This window comes from Octodon degus, unplaced genomic scaffold, assembly GCF_000260255.1.
Source record: "Octodon degus isolate 3935 unplaced genomic scaffold, OctDeg1.0 scaffold00001, whole genome shotgun sequence".
NCBI classification, from domain to species: Eukaryota; Metazoa; Chordata; class Mammalia; order Rodentia; family Octodontidae; genus Octodon; species Octodon degus.
This window is the reverse complement of record NW_004524577.1, coordinates 32,715,266-32,737,566: the sequence shown is the minus strand read 5'-3', so window position 1 is coordinate 32,737,566 and position 22,301 is coordinate 32,715,266. Positions and strand designations below refer to the sequence as shown.

The 22,301-nt window shown below is 42.2% G+C and overlaps 1 protein-coding gene and 1 pseudogene across 1 annotated transcript in view; both read right to left on the bottom strand.

Annotated features, from left to right (window-relative positions):
* Elovl7 (ELOVL fatty acid elongase 7) overlaps positions 1 to 22,301 on the bottom strand; it is a 206,562-nt gene that overhangs the window by 168,749 nt on the left and 15,512 nt on the right. The window lies entirely within an intron of this gene.
* Positions 11,852 to 13,344, bottom strand: LOC101586411 (annotated as a pseudogene).

Here is a 22,301-nt window from a genome sequence, read left to right as displayed (position 1 = left end):
TTCCCGGAAGTCGGCAGAAATTCCTACTCGGCGGGAGGGGTGGCGGGCGGCCCAAGGGGGCAGGAGAGGGTCCGGCCCACACTGCGCCTGGGCTGGGACTGGTCCCGCCAGTGCAGGGTAGCAGGAAGCTCTCCACACACTCACCGGACCTGGGCCAGGACTCCAACAAAGGTTTTTAAAGGATTTCTGGACATTTGCTGATGCAATAACAGAAGATTTAAGGAGTCAAAAGTTTCCTTTTCAGGACATTGGCTGTCCTTGCAGTAAAAGATTCACTTTGTGGATTTTATGATCTCCCAGTTGTTCAGAGAGCTGAGATTACAAACAAGGCACCCCAAGTAGTGTGTGACCAAATTTAATGTTGGCCAAAACCTTATACAGCCATCATCTTCTCTTAAGAATATGAATGCGAGAGTCCCCACACCCGTTGTTCTCTGTCCTCACTGAGGGGAAAGGGAGAGAGGGGTCCCAGGGACAAGTGGTTAAGTACCTTGTCTCAGGGTAGCAGGGCATTTTCCCTCCCGAAGGAACACAAGGGCAGCTTCACCTGTCCAAGGGATACAGTAGATTTCCTGACATGGGCCCACGATTTCTGAGAATGAGACTGATATACTGAGACAGCAAACCCCAAGAACTGAGAAATGGCTTACCTGTGAGAAAGGAGGCAGATTGGTGTCAGATGAAAGCTAGCAATGGCAAGTAGGCAGGTCCTAGAAGAGAAGAGGCTGGCCCATAGGAAGGGGCTCAGACCTGGGGTTTGACCCCAGGAACCACACCCCTTACCTATCCAAGTCACAGCACCAAAATGTGAGGTTTTTTTCCTGCATGGTGGAGAAATACAAGTAAAAGAAAGGGAGATGGCTTTGTTGTCTTTGAGGACATAGAGAGGATCTGAGGAGATGGGGGAATCCTGTGACCTGGGACAAAGGGAGCTAGAGTTATATGGATCTTTGCTAAGGGCAGAGTTTGAGGGACAGGCTCAGTGATGCCTATGGAGATGACTGGGGCTCCCTTGTGTGCACAGGAAAGGTGAAAGGAAGATGTATTCAGGGCTGGGATGGGGAAGGAGGAGGAAGTGGTCATTGGAAAGATAAGCTGTTGGTTTCGGGATTCAGCCATATTGAACCAGGGCCATGATAATTTAACAATTTATATTAAGACTGGCACCTATCCGCACTGCCTAACTGCCTAGTATATTTTTACATAACTCAGCTGCCTACAAAAATATCAATATATGGAAATAGAGCAGGTTTAAGCAAAATTGAGATAGTTATTCTGCTTTCCAGGAGATTCATCCAGGTGGTCTTATGCAACAATAGTAGCATAAATAAATCCAGTAAATAAATAAATAAAACATATACATAGTGGAACGCTCCTTCACAATGAAAAGGAACTGATCCACTGAACCTGGAGAAACTTCAAAATAATTATGCTTGGCAAAGCGGTCGGATAAAAATGATTTTATTTATAAATATTCTGAATATAAGAAAACGGAATTAAAATCTCTAGGAATGGATCTTTGGCATGAATGGTTTTTCCAAATACTGTAGGTAATCCCAATATTCTGACAAAGATTTATATATATATATTTTTTTTCATAATTTTATTGATAAACAAATAGCAATGAGACAGTTTCAAGTCAAATCGCTAGGACAGTTTCAATAATTAACACACTGCATACATTCTTCTTAATGGTTAATTGCTGTATAAGATGCAGACTTGAGATCCTATTTACAAACACCATTAGAACAAATCATTCTATTCCTTAAGAGAATGCAACTATGTATCTATCCTAACCACTCTGAATACACAGATACAAAATGGACATTCATCTGTATACCCCTTTTTTGCTAAGTTCCGTTATTTGAATATTATAGGTGTAAAGATTTATATTTTTATAATTGTCATGATTTGGGGGTTTTACTAAATACTAAATAATAGTATTTTATAATGAATCACCAAGAATCATATACAAGAAGCACAGGAAATCTGTCCACACACATAAACACTAACAACTCCAGCTGAGGGCCTGGATGCTAATACCCTGCATGAGTCCAGAAGAAACCGCAGCCCTCATAATAACGCCTCTCACAAGTCCCACTGGAGGCCTAGGGCCAAAGACAAGTCTCATGAAGGCCCACTTCACAGATCTGCACTGGAAAGGCCCAAGGGTCTGTGGTGAAAGCTAGAAATTCTATGCCAGTGGGATAGAAGATCTGTGTTAGCAGGCTGAGGGACCTGAACTGAACCCAGGAAGCAATGATCAACGTAAGCACTAGCACTCCCCACAAAGCACCACAGCCGTCTTCAGCAACAGTGAGTTCCTGAGTCCCTCCAGCAAGGTGGAAAGCAGAGTTCCCATCATGACAGCCAATGCGATGAGCTTCTCCATGAGGCTGAGCAGTGCACCAACTTCCCCTCCAGAGCCAAGAAGGGATGCTCAAGAGGAAGGTCAAAGCTCTCCCAAAGCTCACTGGGAAATCCAGCACGACAAGGACTGTCAGAAAAACAGCCCAAGAGAACTAGCAGCTTCTTGGAACAGCATCCCTAACTGAGTTTCAGAAGCTTCTCCTTCTGCCTTTATGCTGCTGGCAACAATCCTCAGGTGGGCCTCCCGCACCCAGCACCATGCTAGTTTAATTCAGCTGGGTGTAATAAATTGACCACCAGTTAGAAATCCACTACAATAATATCTCCCCATCTTTTATAATAATCATTTCAGCTATACCTCATTGAATAAGCATTTTGTTTGAAGCCATTTATTTGGATACAGTATTTCATTAGCACTCATATCTATAAGAGCATCCTTTTTTTTTTCTTTTATGGAAGGATCTACAGGGTGTTTAGGGTCTCATTACTAGATCGGACTCATAGTGATCCACCTGTTTACAGTCTCCCAAGAGCTGGGATTATGGGTGCGCGCCACCATGCTCAGTCTCAATCGCCGTCTCAGCATGCCGGGGGGCAGGGCCAGGAGGCCCGAAAATCGAATCCCCGGCCCCTGCGCCTGCTTGCAGGTGCTTTCATCTGCTGAGCTATTTGGCTGGCCCAAGAACATTAATTCTTCACATTCATATTTCACTAGATCGCATGCAAATTTCATAATAAGATTATTTAGTTAAACTGTAATTGATGGGCTTCAGGATAAATACTAAGTTTTTATAACCTAAAAAGCAGTTAATGGAAGAAATGATCATGGGATTACCAGGGCATATGTTTAGTCAGAAATGTTAAGTTTTATTTCAGAATCACATTCTACAGAGAAGTACCAAGTAATATTGGTTATGGGTTCATGTAGTGATTTGGTTGGGAGACCTCTCACTGTTGTGAATTTTTATATCTTCTAGTAAGAAAGAGGTTTCAGTCATTGCATTTTGACAAAGATTTACATTTCATGGCTCCCTCAGTGCAAGAAGACCCTTTTAAAATTACAACATCCCATTTTTAGGATGCTCAGTAGATCCCTAATTAAAATTATTGCTGAAAAGATAAGATTATATAATTATATAATCCTCAGCATACTAAATTAACTATAGGGAAAAATGAATAATTTTTTAAAAAATCTCTTTCACTGAAACTAAAGATAAAGCAACAGGCAAATTCACTTTTTTTACCCAATTTTCTTTGCTGATCATAGTGGAAGAATTGCAGAACTATTTGGTGTGAACAAATTTCATTATTAGAGGAGAGAGGCAAATTTTGATGCATACAAAATTGAGTTCTTACAGTCAATGAATTAAATTCTCAACATGTGTGTGTGAGCTGGAACGAATAAATGATTGAGTTGAACAAAAATTTCTGTCATTTCTATGAATGATTGGATTTACAGAGAGATAATCAGTAGCAGGTATAATGCCAAACAGGTTTAAAAACCACACGGGCTGAAAAAATGATTTAATGTTAAGTTGTTCAGTTAAGATTATACTCAATATTTTGGAACATATTTACCACCCAAAAAAAGTAACACTAAATGTGAAGATAATACATTTTAGAAACAAAGTGCTAGACAGTTGTTGAAAACCACCAAATGATTATTAAGACAATGGGTTTTTGCTATTGTTTGTTCACAGTTATGATAAGCAGCTATGAAAATGGTTTCCAGTGGTCTCCACCTCCTGATTCGTGGCCTGAATTAGTTATCTCTCCTTAAGTGTAGACCAGACCTCCTGACTCACATCTGGTGAGTAGAATGTTATAAAAACGCTTTGATGTCATTTCTGACATCAAAATAATTTACAAAGAGTTGGGCTTCCATCTTGGACTTGTTTGCTTTGATGAAAGCCAGCTAGCTGCCTTACCTTGCTCTGCCCCATGAAAAAGAAGTTGGGGGAGGCCTCCAGACAACAGCTAGTGAGGAACTGGATCTGTCTACAGTCACTTCGCTGAGCTCAAAGTGGGTCTCCCCTCTCCCCCATGAGGTCTTGTAGATAACCACCACCCCATCCAATTGCTTCATGGCAGTCTTCCTGTCTTTACGAGCCAGAAAGAGGACTCACTTAGGAGACATACAGATCATTGCCATTTTGGTCCTGTGAAAGTATAGACCTCACAAATGTCTTAAGCTGCTGAAGTTGTGCTACTTAGTTACCCAGATATTGATAAGTAAAGCATAGCTGAGTTCTTACTGTGGGATATTAGAGTCACAGTCATCGGTTTGTCAATAAGCCAAGGGTACTGTTTCTTCTCCATATCAATTTAAATTTCATAAAAAAGTCATTGCTGTTAGAAGTCTTGACTTCCTTTACTCCGTTATTCTTTGTCTTACTAATGTCTTCTTTTGCCTCTCATTGTTCCTCTGACATTGCTGTTACCAAAGTCGTTAGAGATTATCATGCCACTTACATTTCATTCCTACTGAATCTTCAAATTTATTCTATGTGTGTCATAAATATACAATACAGTTTTAATAAAAAAAAATGAAAACAAGGAAAGCACAGTAAGGGACTAGATGCCTACAGAGAGCAAAGGAGAGGGTTACAGGACAGAATCTGACCCGTTTGATAGCCTCCATCACATACAAGAGCTGCCCTCGGCCTCCACCACCCCAACTCTCCTTGGTTTTCCTGCTCCCTCTCTGCTTACTGGTCGCCATCTGGAGGTTCTTCTTCTGCCTGACATCCCTGTCCCACCGCTGAACATCCAACCCAGGGCTTTGCCCATGGCAGGCAAGTACTAGTCCTGTGAAGGAGATGACTAACTCCTTCTGCCTAACTTGAAATGCTCAAGTTTCTCAGATTTTCGCTATTGAACTATTTCTCTTACTTTTACTAATACATGTGGATGATTTCATCTCCTCTTCATGACTTCCTGTATCTTACATTGAAAAAAAAATCAAAACTTCCTCTGAGCTACAATTCTCACACCTACTGTTTTTCCTCTAATCTCTAAATAACTATTTTCAAGGTACCTCAAAATCAGTCTGATCAAAATTGAAGGGAAAATTTGCTTCCCATTTGTAAATTTTTATTTCAGAATATGCACCTAAAATTAGCTTCCTATAGAAGGCACTTACCTGGGAATTACTATTGATTCTTCCTTTTTTCACCTTTCACTCATCCAACCAATTTCCAAGGCTGTTGTTTCTATTTTTAGACACTTTTCATATCTTTTCCTTCTTTATCCCATCTGCCACCTTCTCCCTCAGGCTTCCATCAGCTCTCTCCTGGACAATCGCAAAGTACCCAACTTGGTTCCCACTCTTCTTCTCAGAGCCAATCCATTCTCTGAGAAGGCAAAATCCAGCAGCTGTCACCTGATTGTCATCTTCACACCTCTATCCAAGCACAGGATGCTCCTGCGCACCCAGCTGCTCCCTGCCTCAATGTCATCTCTTGCCAATGGGCCCCGTCCCACCTCTACGTTCTAGCAGCTGGTCTAGATTTTCGCCAGTATGCTAGAGGTAAATATGTGATTTCTTTACTTGACTGCTGACTCTACTCTCTAGAAGCACAGAGGGTCCTCCAAACCCACTTGTGGCACAGAAAAAAAGCCCAGCATCACTTGTCTTTACAGCAGATTAGGCTGCCAAAACATCTTTGGTTGAGGCTCTATCACAGCAGAGTCTCCTATTGGCCAAGCACGATACCAAGTGACCAATGGGAAGCAGGTTGACTTAGAAGACTTAGGATGCAGGACGCTTTGGGCAGGATCGGAGACCAAGATTTCTCTTTCAACTGCTGCTACTGCACAGGAATCCTAGGGGAACCGAGGGCCAGCCTGGGTTGCCCACTGCGCCCTGTGGAGGATGCTGTCATAGGAGGTGAAGGAGCACCAGCTCTGGAATAAATATTACTTCTTAGCCCTGGGACTCCAAGGTTCCTTGCCTGGGAAATTGCAGCCCAGAGACCACAAACTGAATTGTGTCAGATGTGCAGGGCTCATGCCAGTTTCTGAAGCGGGTTGCTGGGGAGCAAAGAGATGGCTCTGACCATAGAATCACCTGGATGGCTGCCTGCAGGACCTTTTCTCTGCTGTTCCATCCCCGCGGTACAGGTCTCTGGCTCTGTGTGAACATGAAGGGGAGTTGGGTAAGTCTCAGTTCTTAACACCTGAGAGACTGAGCGCTGAAGGACAGATTGTCCCCCTCACATCTCAGCATCTTCCTGGAAAATGAGAGATGCTGTCACACCAGGAATCTCAAAAAGCACTGTCAGTGATCACTCGAAAACCATGTTCCAAACATTTTCTGCATATAGTATCTGTGTCTGTGGTTTTTCAAATGTGTTTTGTGTGGCTATTTCTGTGACTTCTTTTAAGGTCTTAGACTTGTTTCTCTAATGAGCTTTTAGGCTATTGGAGCGCAGAATATGCTGCTTTCTGCTCCTTGTCCCTAGACTCTGTGATTTCTTTCTTTTTTTTTGACATTTTAAATAAAACAATTTATTATTCAGTTATAAGTAGTCTAGTTTTCTACATAACTTGCGAATTTTTCAACATCAAATATTTTCATCATTTGTTTCTGTTCATGTTTTCTTGACCACTGTCTTCATTGTTCCTTCTACTCTGCCATGCCATACCTGAGGCAATGAATTATTTTTAACAATTGCCAAAGGACTTGTACATTCATTTGCAGCTATCTTATTACATGCAATTTTCTTCAGTTATCTTCTATGATAAGTTCTTGAAAAATATTGTCCACAACCTTCATGCGTCTTCAAAATGCATAAACTTTGTTGTACCTCAAACAGCCTGGGGATAGACGCCTGGGCGCGGCCGCTGCCCTCAAGACATGGCTGATGCGACCTGCTTGCCTCACAGCTCGGGAGACTGCACGGAAAAGGAAGTGTGGAGGCGGGTCCGCGCCCCAGACTCTGATTTCTGACACTATTATTAGTTTGCATTTCTTGGAATTTCATGTTAATGAAAAAATATAGTATGCCTTAGCCCCTCCCCCATCCTTACTCTACATAATCATTCTCAGTTTCTTTTGTCTAGTTGCTGGGACTAAATACCCAACACACAGAATGAAGGAAAGGGTTATTTAGCTCACAGTTAGTGGCAGTTTCAGTCCATACGCAGCTGGCTCCAAGGCAGAGCAGCACATGGCAGAGGGCAGCAGTTCATGGCAGCAGAAAACAGCCGAACAGCAAGAGTAAATGGGAGAAGCAGCAGCAATGATGGCTACAGAGAGCAAGTGTGTCTCCCTCATGTAGCCGTCAGTCTATCTGCCCCAGGCCGGGTGTAGCACTCACACCCATAATCCCAGCACTGGTTCATGAATTAATCACAAAGTCTAGAAGTGTGCCCCATGACTCACATGAGGTTTTGGGGGGACAACTAGATACATACCATAATAATAATCATTTTGGCATTTACCCACGTGTTTGAGTGGACCAAAGGTTCTTCCTTTTATTGCTGACATTCCAGAGAAATGGCGCATAATTTGTTTCTCCAGTCAACTGTTCATCGATATCCGGATCATAGCACATTTCCAGCCAGTGTTACTGTATTTTATTTGTAAATAAAAATGTTAAAATAACTTCTTGTTAGTATCAAAAATAAGCTGACCGGGGCCAGGGAGATGGCTCAGCAGAATAGGTGCTTCTCTGGCAAGTGCAAGGGCCTGAGTTCAATCCCCGGTTCCACCAAAAAAATATAAATAAATAAATAAATAAATAATAATAAGCTGACCAAATAGCTCAGCAGATTAAAGCACCTGCAAGCATGTGCCCTGGGTTGGATAGCCTGAATACAATGGAGGAGAGGAGAAGGGCTCGCTCAAAGCCAGAGCCACTGTTCCTCCCCTTTGCTTTTTGCTGTTTTCCAATACCATGAACTGCTGCCCTCTGGGCAGGGGCCGGGGGTTCGATCCCCAGGCCTGCCATGAGGGCCTCACCCCCGGGGCACCCTGAGATGGCAATTGAGACTGGGCATAGTGGCACGCGCCTGTAATCCCAGCTTTTGGTAGGCTGTAAACAGGTGGGTCATTATGAGTCCAATCTAGTAGTGAGACCCTGAATACCCTGTAGACCCTTCCCTAAGATACAGGGGAAATATATATATATATATATATATATATATATATATATTGAGATGATGCTATTCAATGGCAAAGGTGACTAAAATTAAGGATGAGTGACTCAAGTATGGATGAGGATATGGAACAACTGAAACTGCCAGACACTGCTGATGGGAATGTAAAAGAGTACCAATACCTACTTGAGCTGTTACAAAGAAATGATACACATCCATGTATAAGTCCTTATAGAAACATACTTTTATTTCTCTTGATGGACTATCTGGACATGGAATGACTGGATCAAATTCTTTTTTCACTTTTCAAGATGCTGTCAAAGTGGTGTTAGTATTTATATGCCACTTCTTCCCCACTCCCTCCCTATTTTCCATTTCTTCCCTCCTTCCTTCCTTGCCTGCTTCTTCCTTCCAACAGGCTCTCACTGTGATGCTCCAGCTGACCTCACATGGGACCCTCTTGCCTCAGCCTCCCATATAATGGATTTTCAAAATACTCATAATGTATCCTGTGACCTTCTGTTATGGTTTGTGTTTAAATGTAACCCAAAAGTCTCATGCTGTCTTGGGGCAGGTTCTAGAGCTTGTGATTCATGCATGGTCCAATGCTGGGATTATCAGTGTGAGTGTTACCTGTGCCCTGGGGTAGACAGCCTGCATATAATGTAAGGAAAGGAGAGGGGCTCGCTCGAAGCCAGAGTCACCGCTCCTCTCCCTGCTGTTTTCCAACACCATGAACTACTGCCCTCTGCCATGTGCCACTCTGCCTTGAAATCAGCCAAATATGGACTGAAACCTCCACTAATTGTGAGCTAAATAAACCTTTCCTTCCTTAATTTTGGGAGTCAGGTATTTTGTCCCAGCAATGAAAGAAAAGTAACTAAGACACCCTCTTTACTCAGTAGTGCTGTAGCCTTTTGCAGACTTAGAATATCTATGCAGGTAATTATATCATCTACTGATAAAGACATTTTGATTCTTTTGTATGTATATTAAATGTTTTATCAAAGGGTTTTTAACATGAAAAAGAAGGCACAGAAGTAGAGATTACATTATGATGACCAAGGCAGTGTTCTACATGACAAAATCCAAACAAAACTGATTTATATACAGGAAATGTACCAGTGCCAAAAAAGGAAATTGAAATATAATCCAGGCTTCACATACGTACAATGACCTGGCCACAGGCTATTGAAAAATAAATTATTATCTAGAACACCCAAATGCCAGTCATTCTCACTGTAAACTGCCTTATTCCCCTTGAGAGAACTTCTGCAGAGCATGAAAAGCACTGGCACGACACTTCAAGACTTCAGAAAGACAGGGCTGGAGAGATGGCTCAGTGGTCTAAAGCACCTACTTAGAACAAGCTTAGCAAAGCATCAGGGACCGCGGTTCAATCCCCCAGCACCACATGCCAGCCAGCCCGCCCCCTGGTGGGCTGAGCTGGCCACACACACACACACACACACACACACACACACACACACATAAATAAAATTTTAAAAAAAGACTTCAGAAAGACAGTTAATAACATATTTGTAATACAATTCTGCATGAAATACACACATTAAACCTTATTATGTAAAAACTTTAAAAACACAAAAACACCATGAATATCAGTTAAAACCTCATTTAAAAAATGTTCTTCATTTATATAGCATTGTTAGAAAACAGATTTTTTTGGGGGGGCAAGGAAGATATCAAACATAGTCACTCATCTAAAATGTGTTCAAAAAATGTTCATAAGGTTATGAACTGCTGTTTTTACCATCTTAAAATTTGTATCTCCTTGGATATACTTTCTACTACTTAACTGGAGGACAAAAGAATAATTTGAAGCAAGTGTTTCACGAAATGAGGGCCAGAAGTCCCAAAGCATTCTGATGTGGCCTCCGTGATGAACATTTGAAACAAATTCTGTGTGATTGTTCTACATTCTGAAATGCACTACAGGAAAGAGCAGCAGTTAAAAGCAAGACCACAAGCGTGTTTCCAACATGGCAGAATTCTCTATAAGTGCACGTTGTGAATACTGCTTTTTGTTTTAAAACAATTTCCAGGCATTAAGAGAAACATGTATATCTGGCAAACGAACTTGTGACTATATCTCAAAACTTTTAATAGTTTCATTACTTTCAAACTTAGCTATTGGAAGAAGAGACAATGTAAGAATAAGAGCCTTGGGAAAGTTGTATTTCTAGTGAAATGGAGCCTCTACCAGAGAAGAAAATATATTTTATTAATGTTGACAAGTCTTAAATCATTCTAAACTTAAAACAAGAGAGCTTACCTAACGTTAAATTCCACTAAGATTTGCCATAGTAACAGATTCAGGTGATGGTGGTTACTTTAATGTCTTTTATTTTAAAAAATGGTGCTCAATAAGGAATGCTACATCTGACAACTCTTTCGTAAACTGCTAACCACTCATTTCTTGTTTGTTTGTTTGTTTGTTTGTTTGTTTTGTGCAGGGTCTCACTACACAGCTCAGACTCATAGCGATCCTCCTGATTTCTGCCTCCCTAGTGCTGGGATTACAGGCGTGCTCCACCACACCCAGACTCCATCTCTGGCTCAGCATGCCCTGGGGCGGGGCTGGCATGGCATTCAGGGCTAGGGATCAAACCTCGGCCCTGCGCTTGCCTAAGTAAGCGCTTAGTCCACTGATCTATGTCGCCAGCCCTCTAACCACTAATTTTAATAAAAAGATTTAGAAGAACTCTGCCCTAAAAAGAATCCCACCATGTATTTCATGTGTTATCCTACTAAACAAACTTAACTAAGGGGATAGAACTAATATATATATATATATATATATATATATATATATATATGTTTTCTGCAGATTTATTCAACATACTTCTTACGTTTTGGATTTCCCTGAAGACTGCATAAACTGAGCACCAAAAGTACAAGTAAAATGGTTAGGAGAAAAACAAGCCCAGCTAAGACATTCTATTTAAAAAACAAACTATTTTACCATATCCTACATAACAAGAAAAACGATATACATTCTGTCTCCACTCAACAAATGGAACGTGTTTACAAGTTTGGTTAACAAGCAATTGCTTGGTTGTTACTTAAGTGAAATCATAAAACAGCAAATCTCTTAACAACAATAAGCCACCACTATTCCGTGATATAGACTATAAGAATCAAGTATTACATCTAAATATAAGTACAGAAAGAGATTAAAATTAGCTTCCAAACCATTATGGAATTCATGAATCCAGTCAGGTAACAAGTTTTCCTATGTGTGAAAGGCAACATCGGCAGAATGTATGGTTGGAAAGCGAGGATCAGACCCGTTCTTCTTCGTGCATCTTAAGAGGACTGATGGACTCCAAACCTGTGAAGTCACAGGCTCCGACCCTCCTCATGCTGCCCTGTCACTCAGAGAGAGCAGGACAGGTTCATTTGTAAACGGCAGATCAAAGTTTTCCAGCTCGACTTTTCCAGAAATATTTGGCTTAAAGGAAGGTACCACCCGCTTTTGCTCCATCGAGTCCTCGTCCACATTCTGAAAGAATGGGCAGTGCTGAACGTCTGCGAACCCCATTTGACCACAACAAACAACCCAGTCTCTCCTTCAGGTCCTTCCTCAGAAACCCCCGCATGACACTTCTAGCTTCTACGGACAAATAAAGCAGGACATGAATATCCCTTTCCACGATAAGCTGCAGGAGATAACCAAATGCCTTCTCATCAGGGACATCAGGGCCCTCCCTGATAGGAAAGGGAGACACTCCGGCCATCATTTCATACAGGATCACTCCAAGACTCCACCAGTCTACACTGAAACCAAAATCTTCTCCTCTGATCATTTCAGGAGCCAGGTAATTAGCTTTGCCACAAAAATGTGCTGGTCAGATCTCTGGGCCCGAGTCCTTCCTTACAGATGCAGTAGTCAGTGAGCTTGATATGGCCTTCGGAATCGAGCAATAAAGGTCCGATTTCAGGTTTCTATAGAGCACCCCTCGCTGGTGAGGGTAGCTGAGGGCTAAGCTGATCTCTGCAGCGTAAAACCTGGCATGTGGCTCAGGAAGTATTCTTTGGTGCTGCATGTGCAACATCAGATCTCTCCCACTTACATAGTCTAAGACAAAAAAACACTCTGGTTTTTATGTGAAAACAAGAATGCAGCCCAACAAGGAAAGGAAGACACAATACCTGCTTCAAACATGCTGGTCTGTCTCTACTGGATGATAGTTGGCACGTCTTTTCTCACCACTTGCTTTGCCAACATTCGATCTGTGTTTTTCCGTAGAACCAAGAACGCTTTAGCATAACTTCCTCTCCCTATCACCCGGAGGATATTGAAGTCCTGTGGAGCCAGCCTAGATGGAGGTTGGCCATGTACCCTGGTGTTCCTTACCGCCTGGTCTTTAGCAGTTGTTCCAAAGTGTGGTGACTTGAAGGATGAGACAGGCTTAGGGCCCATGTGGGGTCTGAAGCCATGGGTGGTTGATTCTTCAGTGTCACGGGGTCCTGTGGTGAGGAATGATGCCCACATTCAGTTATGACCAGTGTGTGGCACCACTTGTGCACCACAATCTTACAGTCGATACACTTGTACACCAGGCGTCCCAATCCTGCTACACAGTCTGTGCAGACGGTACAGAGAACACGCCTGCAGGAGCGTTTGGCCTGAAATGTGTGGCCATTGGCATAAGAAAACTTTCTCCAGAGGCCTACAGCTCTGTGGTGGGCAGATAGGTCTTGTAGACAAAGCACCTTAGGCTGTTCTGATGCAGGAGGCGATGCATGAAGTGAAAGTTTGTAGCCACCCTCAGGAGACCTGTCCAGAGCTCCTTGGCATCTCCAGGTCTGGCAAGACTTACTCTGGGGTCTTTCACTTTGTGGTACCATTGGTATTTTGACTTAGGTAAAAAGGGTCATCTGGTTTTTCTCCATCAGTCACAGTCAGTCCTGGGAGTGCCTTCCTTAGGGTGTCTGTGATGGTTGACTTGCTCCTGCATCATGGCCTGAGACATCTGGATGGAGTCAACCGTCTCCTCCGTCTTTCACATAGACCTTCCCTGCCTGGAGTCATGAGGCTGCGGCCTCAGGAAATAGCGAAGAAGTTCAGCATGATCGCTGTTGACCATCTCTGGCTGAGTGAGCTCAGGAGAGGCCGTTACTGCATTGTGACACCCTCACCAGGGTTCTAAGTTCTGTTTGTACTGGTTGCCAAGGAAATGAGGTCATGTCTTAGCCTCCATCTCCCCTCCCCCATGGCCCATCTTTTTTTTTTTTTCCTTTGTGCTAAATAAGCCAGCACCTGCTTGCTCATTTTCTGATTTTTATCTAAGTATCTAGGAACCTTGCTCTCCATAAACCATCTCTATCTATTGTTTCTTTCTTTTGCATTACTGGAGCTTGTCCCTTTTGCACAATGCACTGCAGCTGTATCCTCAGATTTTATTTTTTCAGATCCACACTAAGCATCTTCCTAAGTCACAGAATTGGTGTGATTGGTCTCTTCCTTGAGATCTTCTGGTCTCAGCTGCCCTGAGTGCTAGGCTCACAGTCACACACCATCTTGCCTGATTCAGGTGCTATTTGGAAACTATGAAACTTCAGCGATCTGAGGGACAGGTCACATCTTCACTTTTAAAGCACCCTGTGTGCATTGATGATTTGCTTGTGGTGGAAACAGTGCTGAGGGGTCTTCTCCAGGTAAGGATCTACTTGCACTGAAGTTGGTATGCTGGGGATTTATCCTTAAAGTGCTGTGTGTTTTCAGATGCTTTCCTTTCCTGGACTGCATCTATGCTCATTTCCACTTAATTTGGTAGTCCAGAGACTTTAGAGAAAATTTGAGGTAATTTTTTCTTAACAGATATGAAGGGCCAGCCACGTAGCTCAGCAGCGCAGCACCTGCCGTAAAGTGCAATGCCCTGGGGGGGCTGGAGGGGGATATGAATGTTTCATTCAAAGTGTGACTTCTGGAGTACCAGTGGTGGAGCCCCAGCAGGCTGTCCCTTTGACTCTTACACACAAGATTAATGACTTCTCCTTAGCTAATGAACTTAATAGCAAAGCATAGAATACAGTATACTGACATACTGTATTTAGGCCAAAGTAAGACCTACCTGGAATGGCCTAACTGCAACCAGCCCAAGCTGATCATTAGCACATGAGGACCAGTGTCACGCTGAGGACAATACCTCACTGCTCTCTTGCTTGCTGGCTGTTCTGTGATGATGGATAGGTCAGGAATAAGAGGATTGGGGCTGTCATTCTGTTTTGTTTTCTGCTTTAGTCTGATTGCCAGAAAACATAGTAGAGTGAGGTGAGACAGCACTGGTGACTGATTGGCAGATATTGTTTGTAAAGTCTTGAAACCATCACCCAATGGTGATACACAACACAGAGAGAGCATTTGAATCTTTCTCTGTGGCCACTTGGAATCACCTCCTGACCTCTTATCCTCATTAGCCCTTGTACTCTGTCCCATGTGGGTAGTTTGCATTTTCTACATGGGAGAAGGCTGTAAGCATTCAGCATGTAGTTTTGTTATTGTTTGAAGCACTTATCCGGACAGCATAATTATGTTGATGAAAAACAAGGGACTCAACGTGCCTGCTCAAATCCCCCCTCTCAGTAGGACAAAGAACTGCAGTGGATTAATGAATGATCAATCTGAAACACCCAGCTGAACACAGTCAACGTGGTTCTGGGTATAGAAGGCCACACTTCATCCGAGGAGGTCGGGTTGTCCCTGGTCCTGAGGATCGCTGAGCTTCTTCTCAGAGCAGCTCTGGACCTCACCTGCTCACATCCCTTCCTGCTGCAGTGCAGATCCCTCAGCCTGTTGGCACCAAGCCTCATCCCTCTGCACAGACTTTCTAGATTCGACCATTTGGGCCTTCTAGCGTATCTCCTCGACACAGATGTGCATGAGACATTGCTGTGGCCCTAGGCTCTTTGTGGACATGTGGGGACATTGTCGTGGGCTCTAGGTCTTCAGCTGGACTCAGGCAGGACAACGCGATGGGATCCGGGTCCTTGTAGATTCTTTGGATTTCTAGTGTGTAGACAGATCTCTTGCACTCTCCAGTATTTGAGCTGTTGGATGAATGTTATAAAATATGTGTCCTGTGTTACATCTCTTCTCTTGCAAAGCCTGACTGTGTGACCCTTGCAGGAGGAGCAGCACCTCCCCCACAGGAGGAAGCCATTCTGTGACAGAGCAGCAGTGACCCACCCCCCCACAAAAAAAAAAAAAAAAAACATGTCAACATGGGGCAGCACAGGCAAAGAGTAATCAGTGGACCTGAGACTGGCTAAAGACAACACCTGGGATGAGGAGGCAAAACTAGAACGCGAGGCTGTGGAGCTTAAGTCTAACCTGCCGGTGGAACTCCCACCTGGCTGGCTACAGCCAGCAGAGCAAAGAGGGTTGATCGTGGGCCCCACCTAGCGGCAGGCGCAGGACCCGCCTGGACCTGAAGCTTAGCTGCCTTCTGGGGAGAGACAGACAGAGGGGCCGCAGAGCAAGGGAGCGCCTCAGAGACCCCGGCCCCAGAGCAAGGCGTCAACTCGAAGCTGCAGGAACCTCTCATCCACTAAGACAATGATATTTTCCTTGACTCAGTTCTTTTTGGTTTTGGTTTTTTCCTCTTTTGTATTATTTTTATTATTCTTCTTTTCCTGTTTTGGATTTCCTCACACTCCCTTTTTTCCTTTGCCTCTCTCTCTCTCTCTCTCTCTCTCTCTCTCTCTCTCTCTCTCTTCTAACTTTTCTCTCTTTCTTTTGCTTTTATCTCTTGTTTTTGCCATTTTTCCCTTTATTTTCATATTCTTTGCAGAAACTGCTTCTATCATTGTTAATTTTCTTTTACTCACTAAGAGCACCCCTGATCACATTGTCTTTCTTCCTCTTTCCATCCCATGAGTTAAGTTTTCATTTCTTTTCATTTTCACTTTTATTAGAAAAACTTCTAAGCTCTCTGACTCTCTAGATAAATAACTTTACACTATTACTGTTAAATAATAGTGTGCTATTGTTAGTTGTAGTAGAATTATTCCATTTAGTTGATGTTTACTGCAGATTAATTGTAGGACATATTTGATTTCACTTATTGTTTATATTATAATTATACATCAGTTGCCTAAGGACGAATCTGGTACTTTATTTGTCCTTAGACAATACTCCGTATTTCATGCTGTAATTGATGTATAAATGATGTATTTCGTATTATAGCCAAAGTGTCATAGCTGTTCCTATCAATTGGTTTCCAGTGGTGCCTATATACAGTTTGCTGAAGGGTCATTAACAACACGGTGCCCATTCTGGGAGAACTGGGCACGGTGCCCCAAAGCTGGAACCCCCCTTCTCATGCCAGTGAAGGTGGTTGGACCCCAGAAAGAATGGTCACCGTGAAGAAATCAAATAATCACGTGTACTGGAGAGGACTGGAGGGCCACAGCGTTGGTGCACAAGAGAGCAGAAGGGCCGTGTGTGGGTAGAGCTGGGAGCTCAACGCAGCGTGCCACGCAAGTCCGCAGGGTCTGCGCCAGAAGGCCCAGGAGCAGTTGCCGGAAGCTGAAGAGTCTGTGCTGTACACAACACTTAAAAGACAGGCGTATTTTGCTTTCCTTTATATTTTTTATTTTATTAGTACATCTTTGCCCTACATCATGGTTGCATTTAACCGTCGGTATATGCGCACGCACATAACACACCTTCCTTCTCTTTTCCTTCGCCTTCCTCCACCCTGACCTTCATGCGTTCATCCTCTTCCTTTGTTGGGGAGGGAGTATCAGAAATCGAACTTAGAACCCTGCGCTGGCAAGGCAGGCGCTTATGCCGCTGAGCTGTGTCCTGAGTGTCACCCTCCCTTTTGCAGAGGATCTATTTCCCTGTTTCTTATCATTTTATTTGGCTCTTTGTTTTTGTAGGTTTCTCATAAAGATAACCCATCTGATCCTTAAGGTCATGTGCATATTTTGCTGAGTTCATACACCTATAATATTCAAATGACAGAACTAAACAAAAAAGGGGATATATAAATGTCCATTTTGTATCTGTGTGCTCAAAATGGTTAGGATAGATATATAGTTACATTCTCTTAATGAATAGAGGGATTTGTTCTAATGGTGTTTGTAAATAGGATATCATGTCTGCATCTTGTACAGCAAATAACCACTAGGAAGAGAGTATGCAATGTGTTAATTATTGGAACTGTCCTACCGATTTGACTTGAAACTGTCTCATTGCTATTTGTTTCTCAGTAAAATTATGGGAAAAAAAAAAATCTCGTGCGTTTCTTCCCCTTAGCGCTGTGTCCCAAGATGCATCCATTTGCTACACATGACTCACGTTCGTGGGCTCTTAGGGTAGCGCAGACAGCGCCACGTGTGACTGCCGCGTTCTGTACTCGTCCCGGCTCGTGGTTTCAGTAGGTTCAGTCCGTGTTCTTTTGGCTTCAAGGCAGAAGCAGTAAGGGGGAGTGGGGGTAGAGAGAATGCGCGTTCCTAGGCAGCCTGGAGGCAGGAGGAGGAGAGTGGAGCCCCGTGAACGCCCCTTACCAAGGCCGTCCCCCTGACCCCGCACTTCTGACCAGGCTCAGGTCCTGACTGCAGCGCATCCCGCTGCCGAGCTCGGGCATGGAGGACTCCATCGATGTGCACCGTGCCTGGGACGCTGTCCCCTTCTGGCTCCAGAGCTTTGGGGGACGTGTGAGACGGACACCAGAGCAAAAGCTGCGAGTCTTTCAGTGCTCCTTAGCATTCCTAGTTTGCCGAAAAATTTTCACGGTTTGATTTTGAGACTTGTCAAATGGTTTGTCTCTTCATTTTTGTAGCTATGAAGGGTTAAGTGGCGGCAACCCTGTGGCTCGCATGCTGCGGCGGGCATTTGTATCTTGAAAATTCTAAAGTGTTCGCCATCACTGGTAAAGTGAATTATACTGATAAACTTTCAGAAATTACCAGTCTTTATTTTGATTTTATTTTATTTTTAGGGAAGGGTCTACAGGGTGTTCAGGATCTCACTACTAGATCGGACTCGTGGTGATCCGCCTGTTTACAGCCTCCCAAGAGCTGGGATTACAGGCACGTGCCACCACGCCCAGTCTCAATTGCCATCTCAGCGCGCCCCGGGGGCAGGGCTGGCAAGGCAGGCCCGGGGATCGAACCCCCAGCCCCTGCATCTGCTTGCAGACATTTTAATCCACTGAGCTATGTGGCTGGCTCAACAGTCTTTATTTTTTAATGAATTTATAGCTTTATAGAACAATTGAGTGTTCCCTCCCTTGTCTTAGATCTTCTTTCATTATTTCACCTCCTTTCCCACACAGGTTAAATTGTTGCACTCACCCAGCTAAAATTAACAGTCTTATTTTAACTGGAATCCTGTGTGAACTGCTCATTTCCCAGCGCCCACATGTGAAGAAGGGAGAACACTGCACATAACTTGCACAAGCACCGGCTGCAGTGTCAAGAACTTCTGCACAGCTCATTGAAGAGACATAGATGAAAACTCAGTGTCCAGACAGAGAGGTTTGGATGATGAAAATGGCTAAAAACTGCACCTGTGAGTATTGGTTGGGAGCACTATGGAAATGTGCCCTGTGCAGAGAAGGTTCGGGAGGAGCTTAAGGGCTAGAATCTTGTTGTACACAAAAGAGTGAGACTTAAATCTAATTTGGATCAAAGCATAGATCTCTAGCTGTGTAGAAAAAGCTATTTTCAGTCTGTCTGAGCAATACAGAAAAAGAGGAGGGTGCTTGGTGCTTCATGCTAACAAAGAGTTTAGGGAGGGAGATGGTTGCAGGCATCAGATCAGCACCTTGAGAGAGAAGGAGGACTTCAGAGAGTGATGAAAGAGTGTTGTTGATTAAGGTAAAGGGGGATAGGAAATACAAGAGATTAGAAGGTAGGCAATGGGTTTATGGACCTAAAATTATAAGAATGAAAAGTAAATGAAATATTTAAAAGAATACAGGTTTGATATTTAGACAGATAAGTTTGATATCTAGACAGATAGGGTAAACCGAACTGCATATATTGCAGGTTAATAATTAGCTTCTCGGGGCTGGGGAGATGGCTCAGTGGAATAAGTGCTTCCCTGGCAAGCACAAAGGCCTGAGTTCAATCCCTAGTTCCACCAAAAAAAAAAAAAAAAAAAAATTAGCTTCTCTTCTGGAGGGTTAACAACCTAAGTTAGATCAAAACTGGAGAAAAGGAAGGGCTGCATGGTTAGCCAACATTCTGGCCCTAGCCTTTCAAGGTCAGTGAAGACTCGGGACATAGGAGAACCTGCACTGTAACCACATGTAACTCAGTTGTGCTCCAAATTTTCTGATCAAGAAGATCATGGAGCCACCGAGGAATGTGTTCAATGATGTAAAGTGAGCCTGGGGAGAGTCACATGGAGAGAAAAAACATTTTCTCAAGCTTTCACAGAGAGCAAATTGGTCAAGCAATGGCCGTGACTCATCCTCATGTCAGACACTGACAAAAGGATGTACAAAGGGCGGTACAGGGCTACAGGATAAATCCTGAGAGTACTTGGCTGAGCTTATCAGATACAAAAGTTACATTTCTTGTTATATAGGTCTTGCTAAATCTTGGTCTTAACCATCCAGCAGAAAAGTATAAAAATGAGGTATATAAAGTAAATCCATATTAATACAATGATCTGTAAAAGGCTCAGGTCAATAACTTCTGAGGATAACCCACTAATATTATAGACTGCTAGACAGTGTTAGATTGTTTAGTTGAATTCACACACCTATAGTATTTAGATGCCAACAGAATATTCACCTCTGACAGGACAAAAAAAAAAGATACAAAGGAAAGATCATTTTGTATTTATATATACAAAATAGGATAAATTTACAGCTACTTTCGCTTAATTCAATGAGAAGAAAGAGGTGTATTAACAGTGTTTGGACAGAATATCCTGTCTGCTTCTTGTACTATGGATAACCGTTAAGAAGATAACAATGAACAGTGTATTGATTATCAAAACTGTCTTATTAATCAGCTGTGAGACTGTCTCATTCATATTTATTTCTCAATAAAAAAGATAATAAAAAATAAATAAATAAAACCATAAAAAAGAATACAAGAAATGATTAAGTGGTTGTATAAAATTTTAGAACTTATCAGGTGTACTTTGATAAATGACTCAAACTGTTCATTAAGGATTAAGTTATTATCAGAAGTAAGAATATCTTTCATGGTGCTGTAACTCATGTGTTATGGATTAGGATTGAGCTTACCTTAGTCTTTGTGCTTCTAGATTTAGTTTCATTCTTATCATCAGACTTATGTTCAAGATACACAGCCTTATTCTTTGTTTCCAGGATGAGCAGCTCATTTTCTATTCATTGAAAACCTGTGTCCCCCACCTTTTGGGGATAACTGTAAAGCTGTGGTGCTGTTACCTCAAACTCTGCATGTGGTTTAGAAATGTACAGAAAATTATAATGAATTAGTACTCAAGAAATTGTGACAGTGTATCAGAAATAATTTACCTGGTTAAAATAATACATCCAGTGTTTTGTTTTAGTAAATAACTGGATGATCCTAACATAGCTCTTTATGCCCTGAAGTACTAGTTAACATTTGTTCATAATGGGAACATATCGCTGTTCAGCAGACAGCAGCATTATTTCCAAAATTATACACTGATACTTATTATATTTTTTCTTTGAACTGATTTGAAGGAGTAGTTGTTCTTCTAAAATAATTGGGTGTCCTCTTTTCCTCATATGAATTCTGTACTGCTGTTTTATAAATGGCTGACTTAATTTTTGAACCTATGTGTGCTTACGATAGGGACAGATATTCATTGTGACAAATTGGTGGAGACACATTACATCTTGATCCTTTTTACATCCCATTCCCCCCTTCTTCCCCCCAGAAAACTGGATTTTTCTATCAGTAGTGCACACTGATATGTGATTATACTTCGAAAAATTGACCAAAAATTAAAAATCATACACGTAATGTTTAAATACTAACGTCTTGCGCTGAGTTTCTTGGCGATTACATAGTGTAGTGTCACCGTGGCTGGCTATCATCACACTGATAGAATATATTATTTTATTACTTTAGCTAAAACATTTTATGCATAGTGACATCTATGAGAAATTGAACTTTAAAAATTTGCTGAATAAAAAATGACATGTAAAATTTCTCTAAAGGTTATTGTTTCAGGGTTTTAGAAGGCCAGATTCTTATTTTTCTGATCTTTATTGTAAAATTTCATTTCTTAGTTATGTTCTTCTCTTATTACTCTGTTGCTTATGGAATTCCTTAGTTTGTGTATGAATGTGTGTATGCACCTAACTACTTCTTTCTATTTTGATGAAGAGAAAATCAGTATTTCCCTAGCAGTCGATGGTTGCATTCCGGTCTAGTAGCATAGAGCCACAACTGAATCATATTTTCAAGGAAAGAAAAACAGCATTCACTGCCACACATCTCAGTTCTTCATACAGGCTTTAAATTGCATGAAAGGAATTGTATCTCAAATTCAGATTTTCATGTGAGGGAAATATTGGATCTATGCACAAAAACGGAAACTGCTAATGAATATTTTATTGGGCTCAGTTAATTATTTCTAAGGGTAGTTAAAAGTATTTCTAGTGGGTAAAAAAGGTAGTGCTGGTCCCCTTATGCTTGAAAGGTTTTATAAATGTTTTGTAGTAAATGTACTACTATTGATAGTAATGATAACTTGTATACATCAAATACAGAATTTTAGGCATATTTCCTAGCATTTGTCAGGATTTGCGTATTTGTGAAAGAGTCAAAAAATGAGGAAGAATACATCTAGTGTTGGTTTCTCAAAGTCACTAGTGATG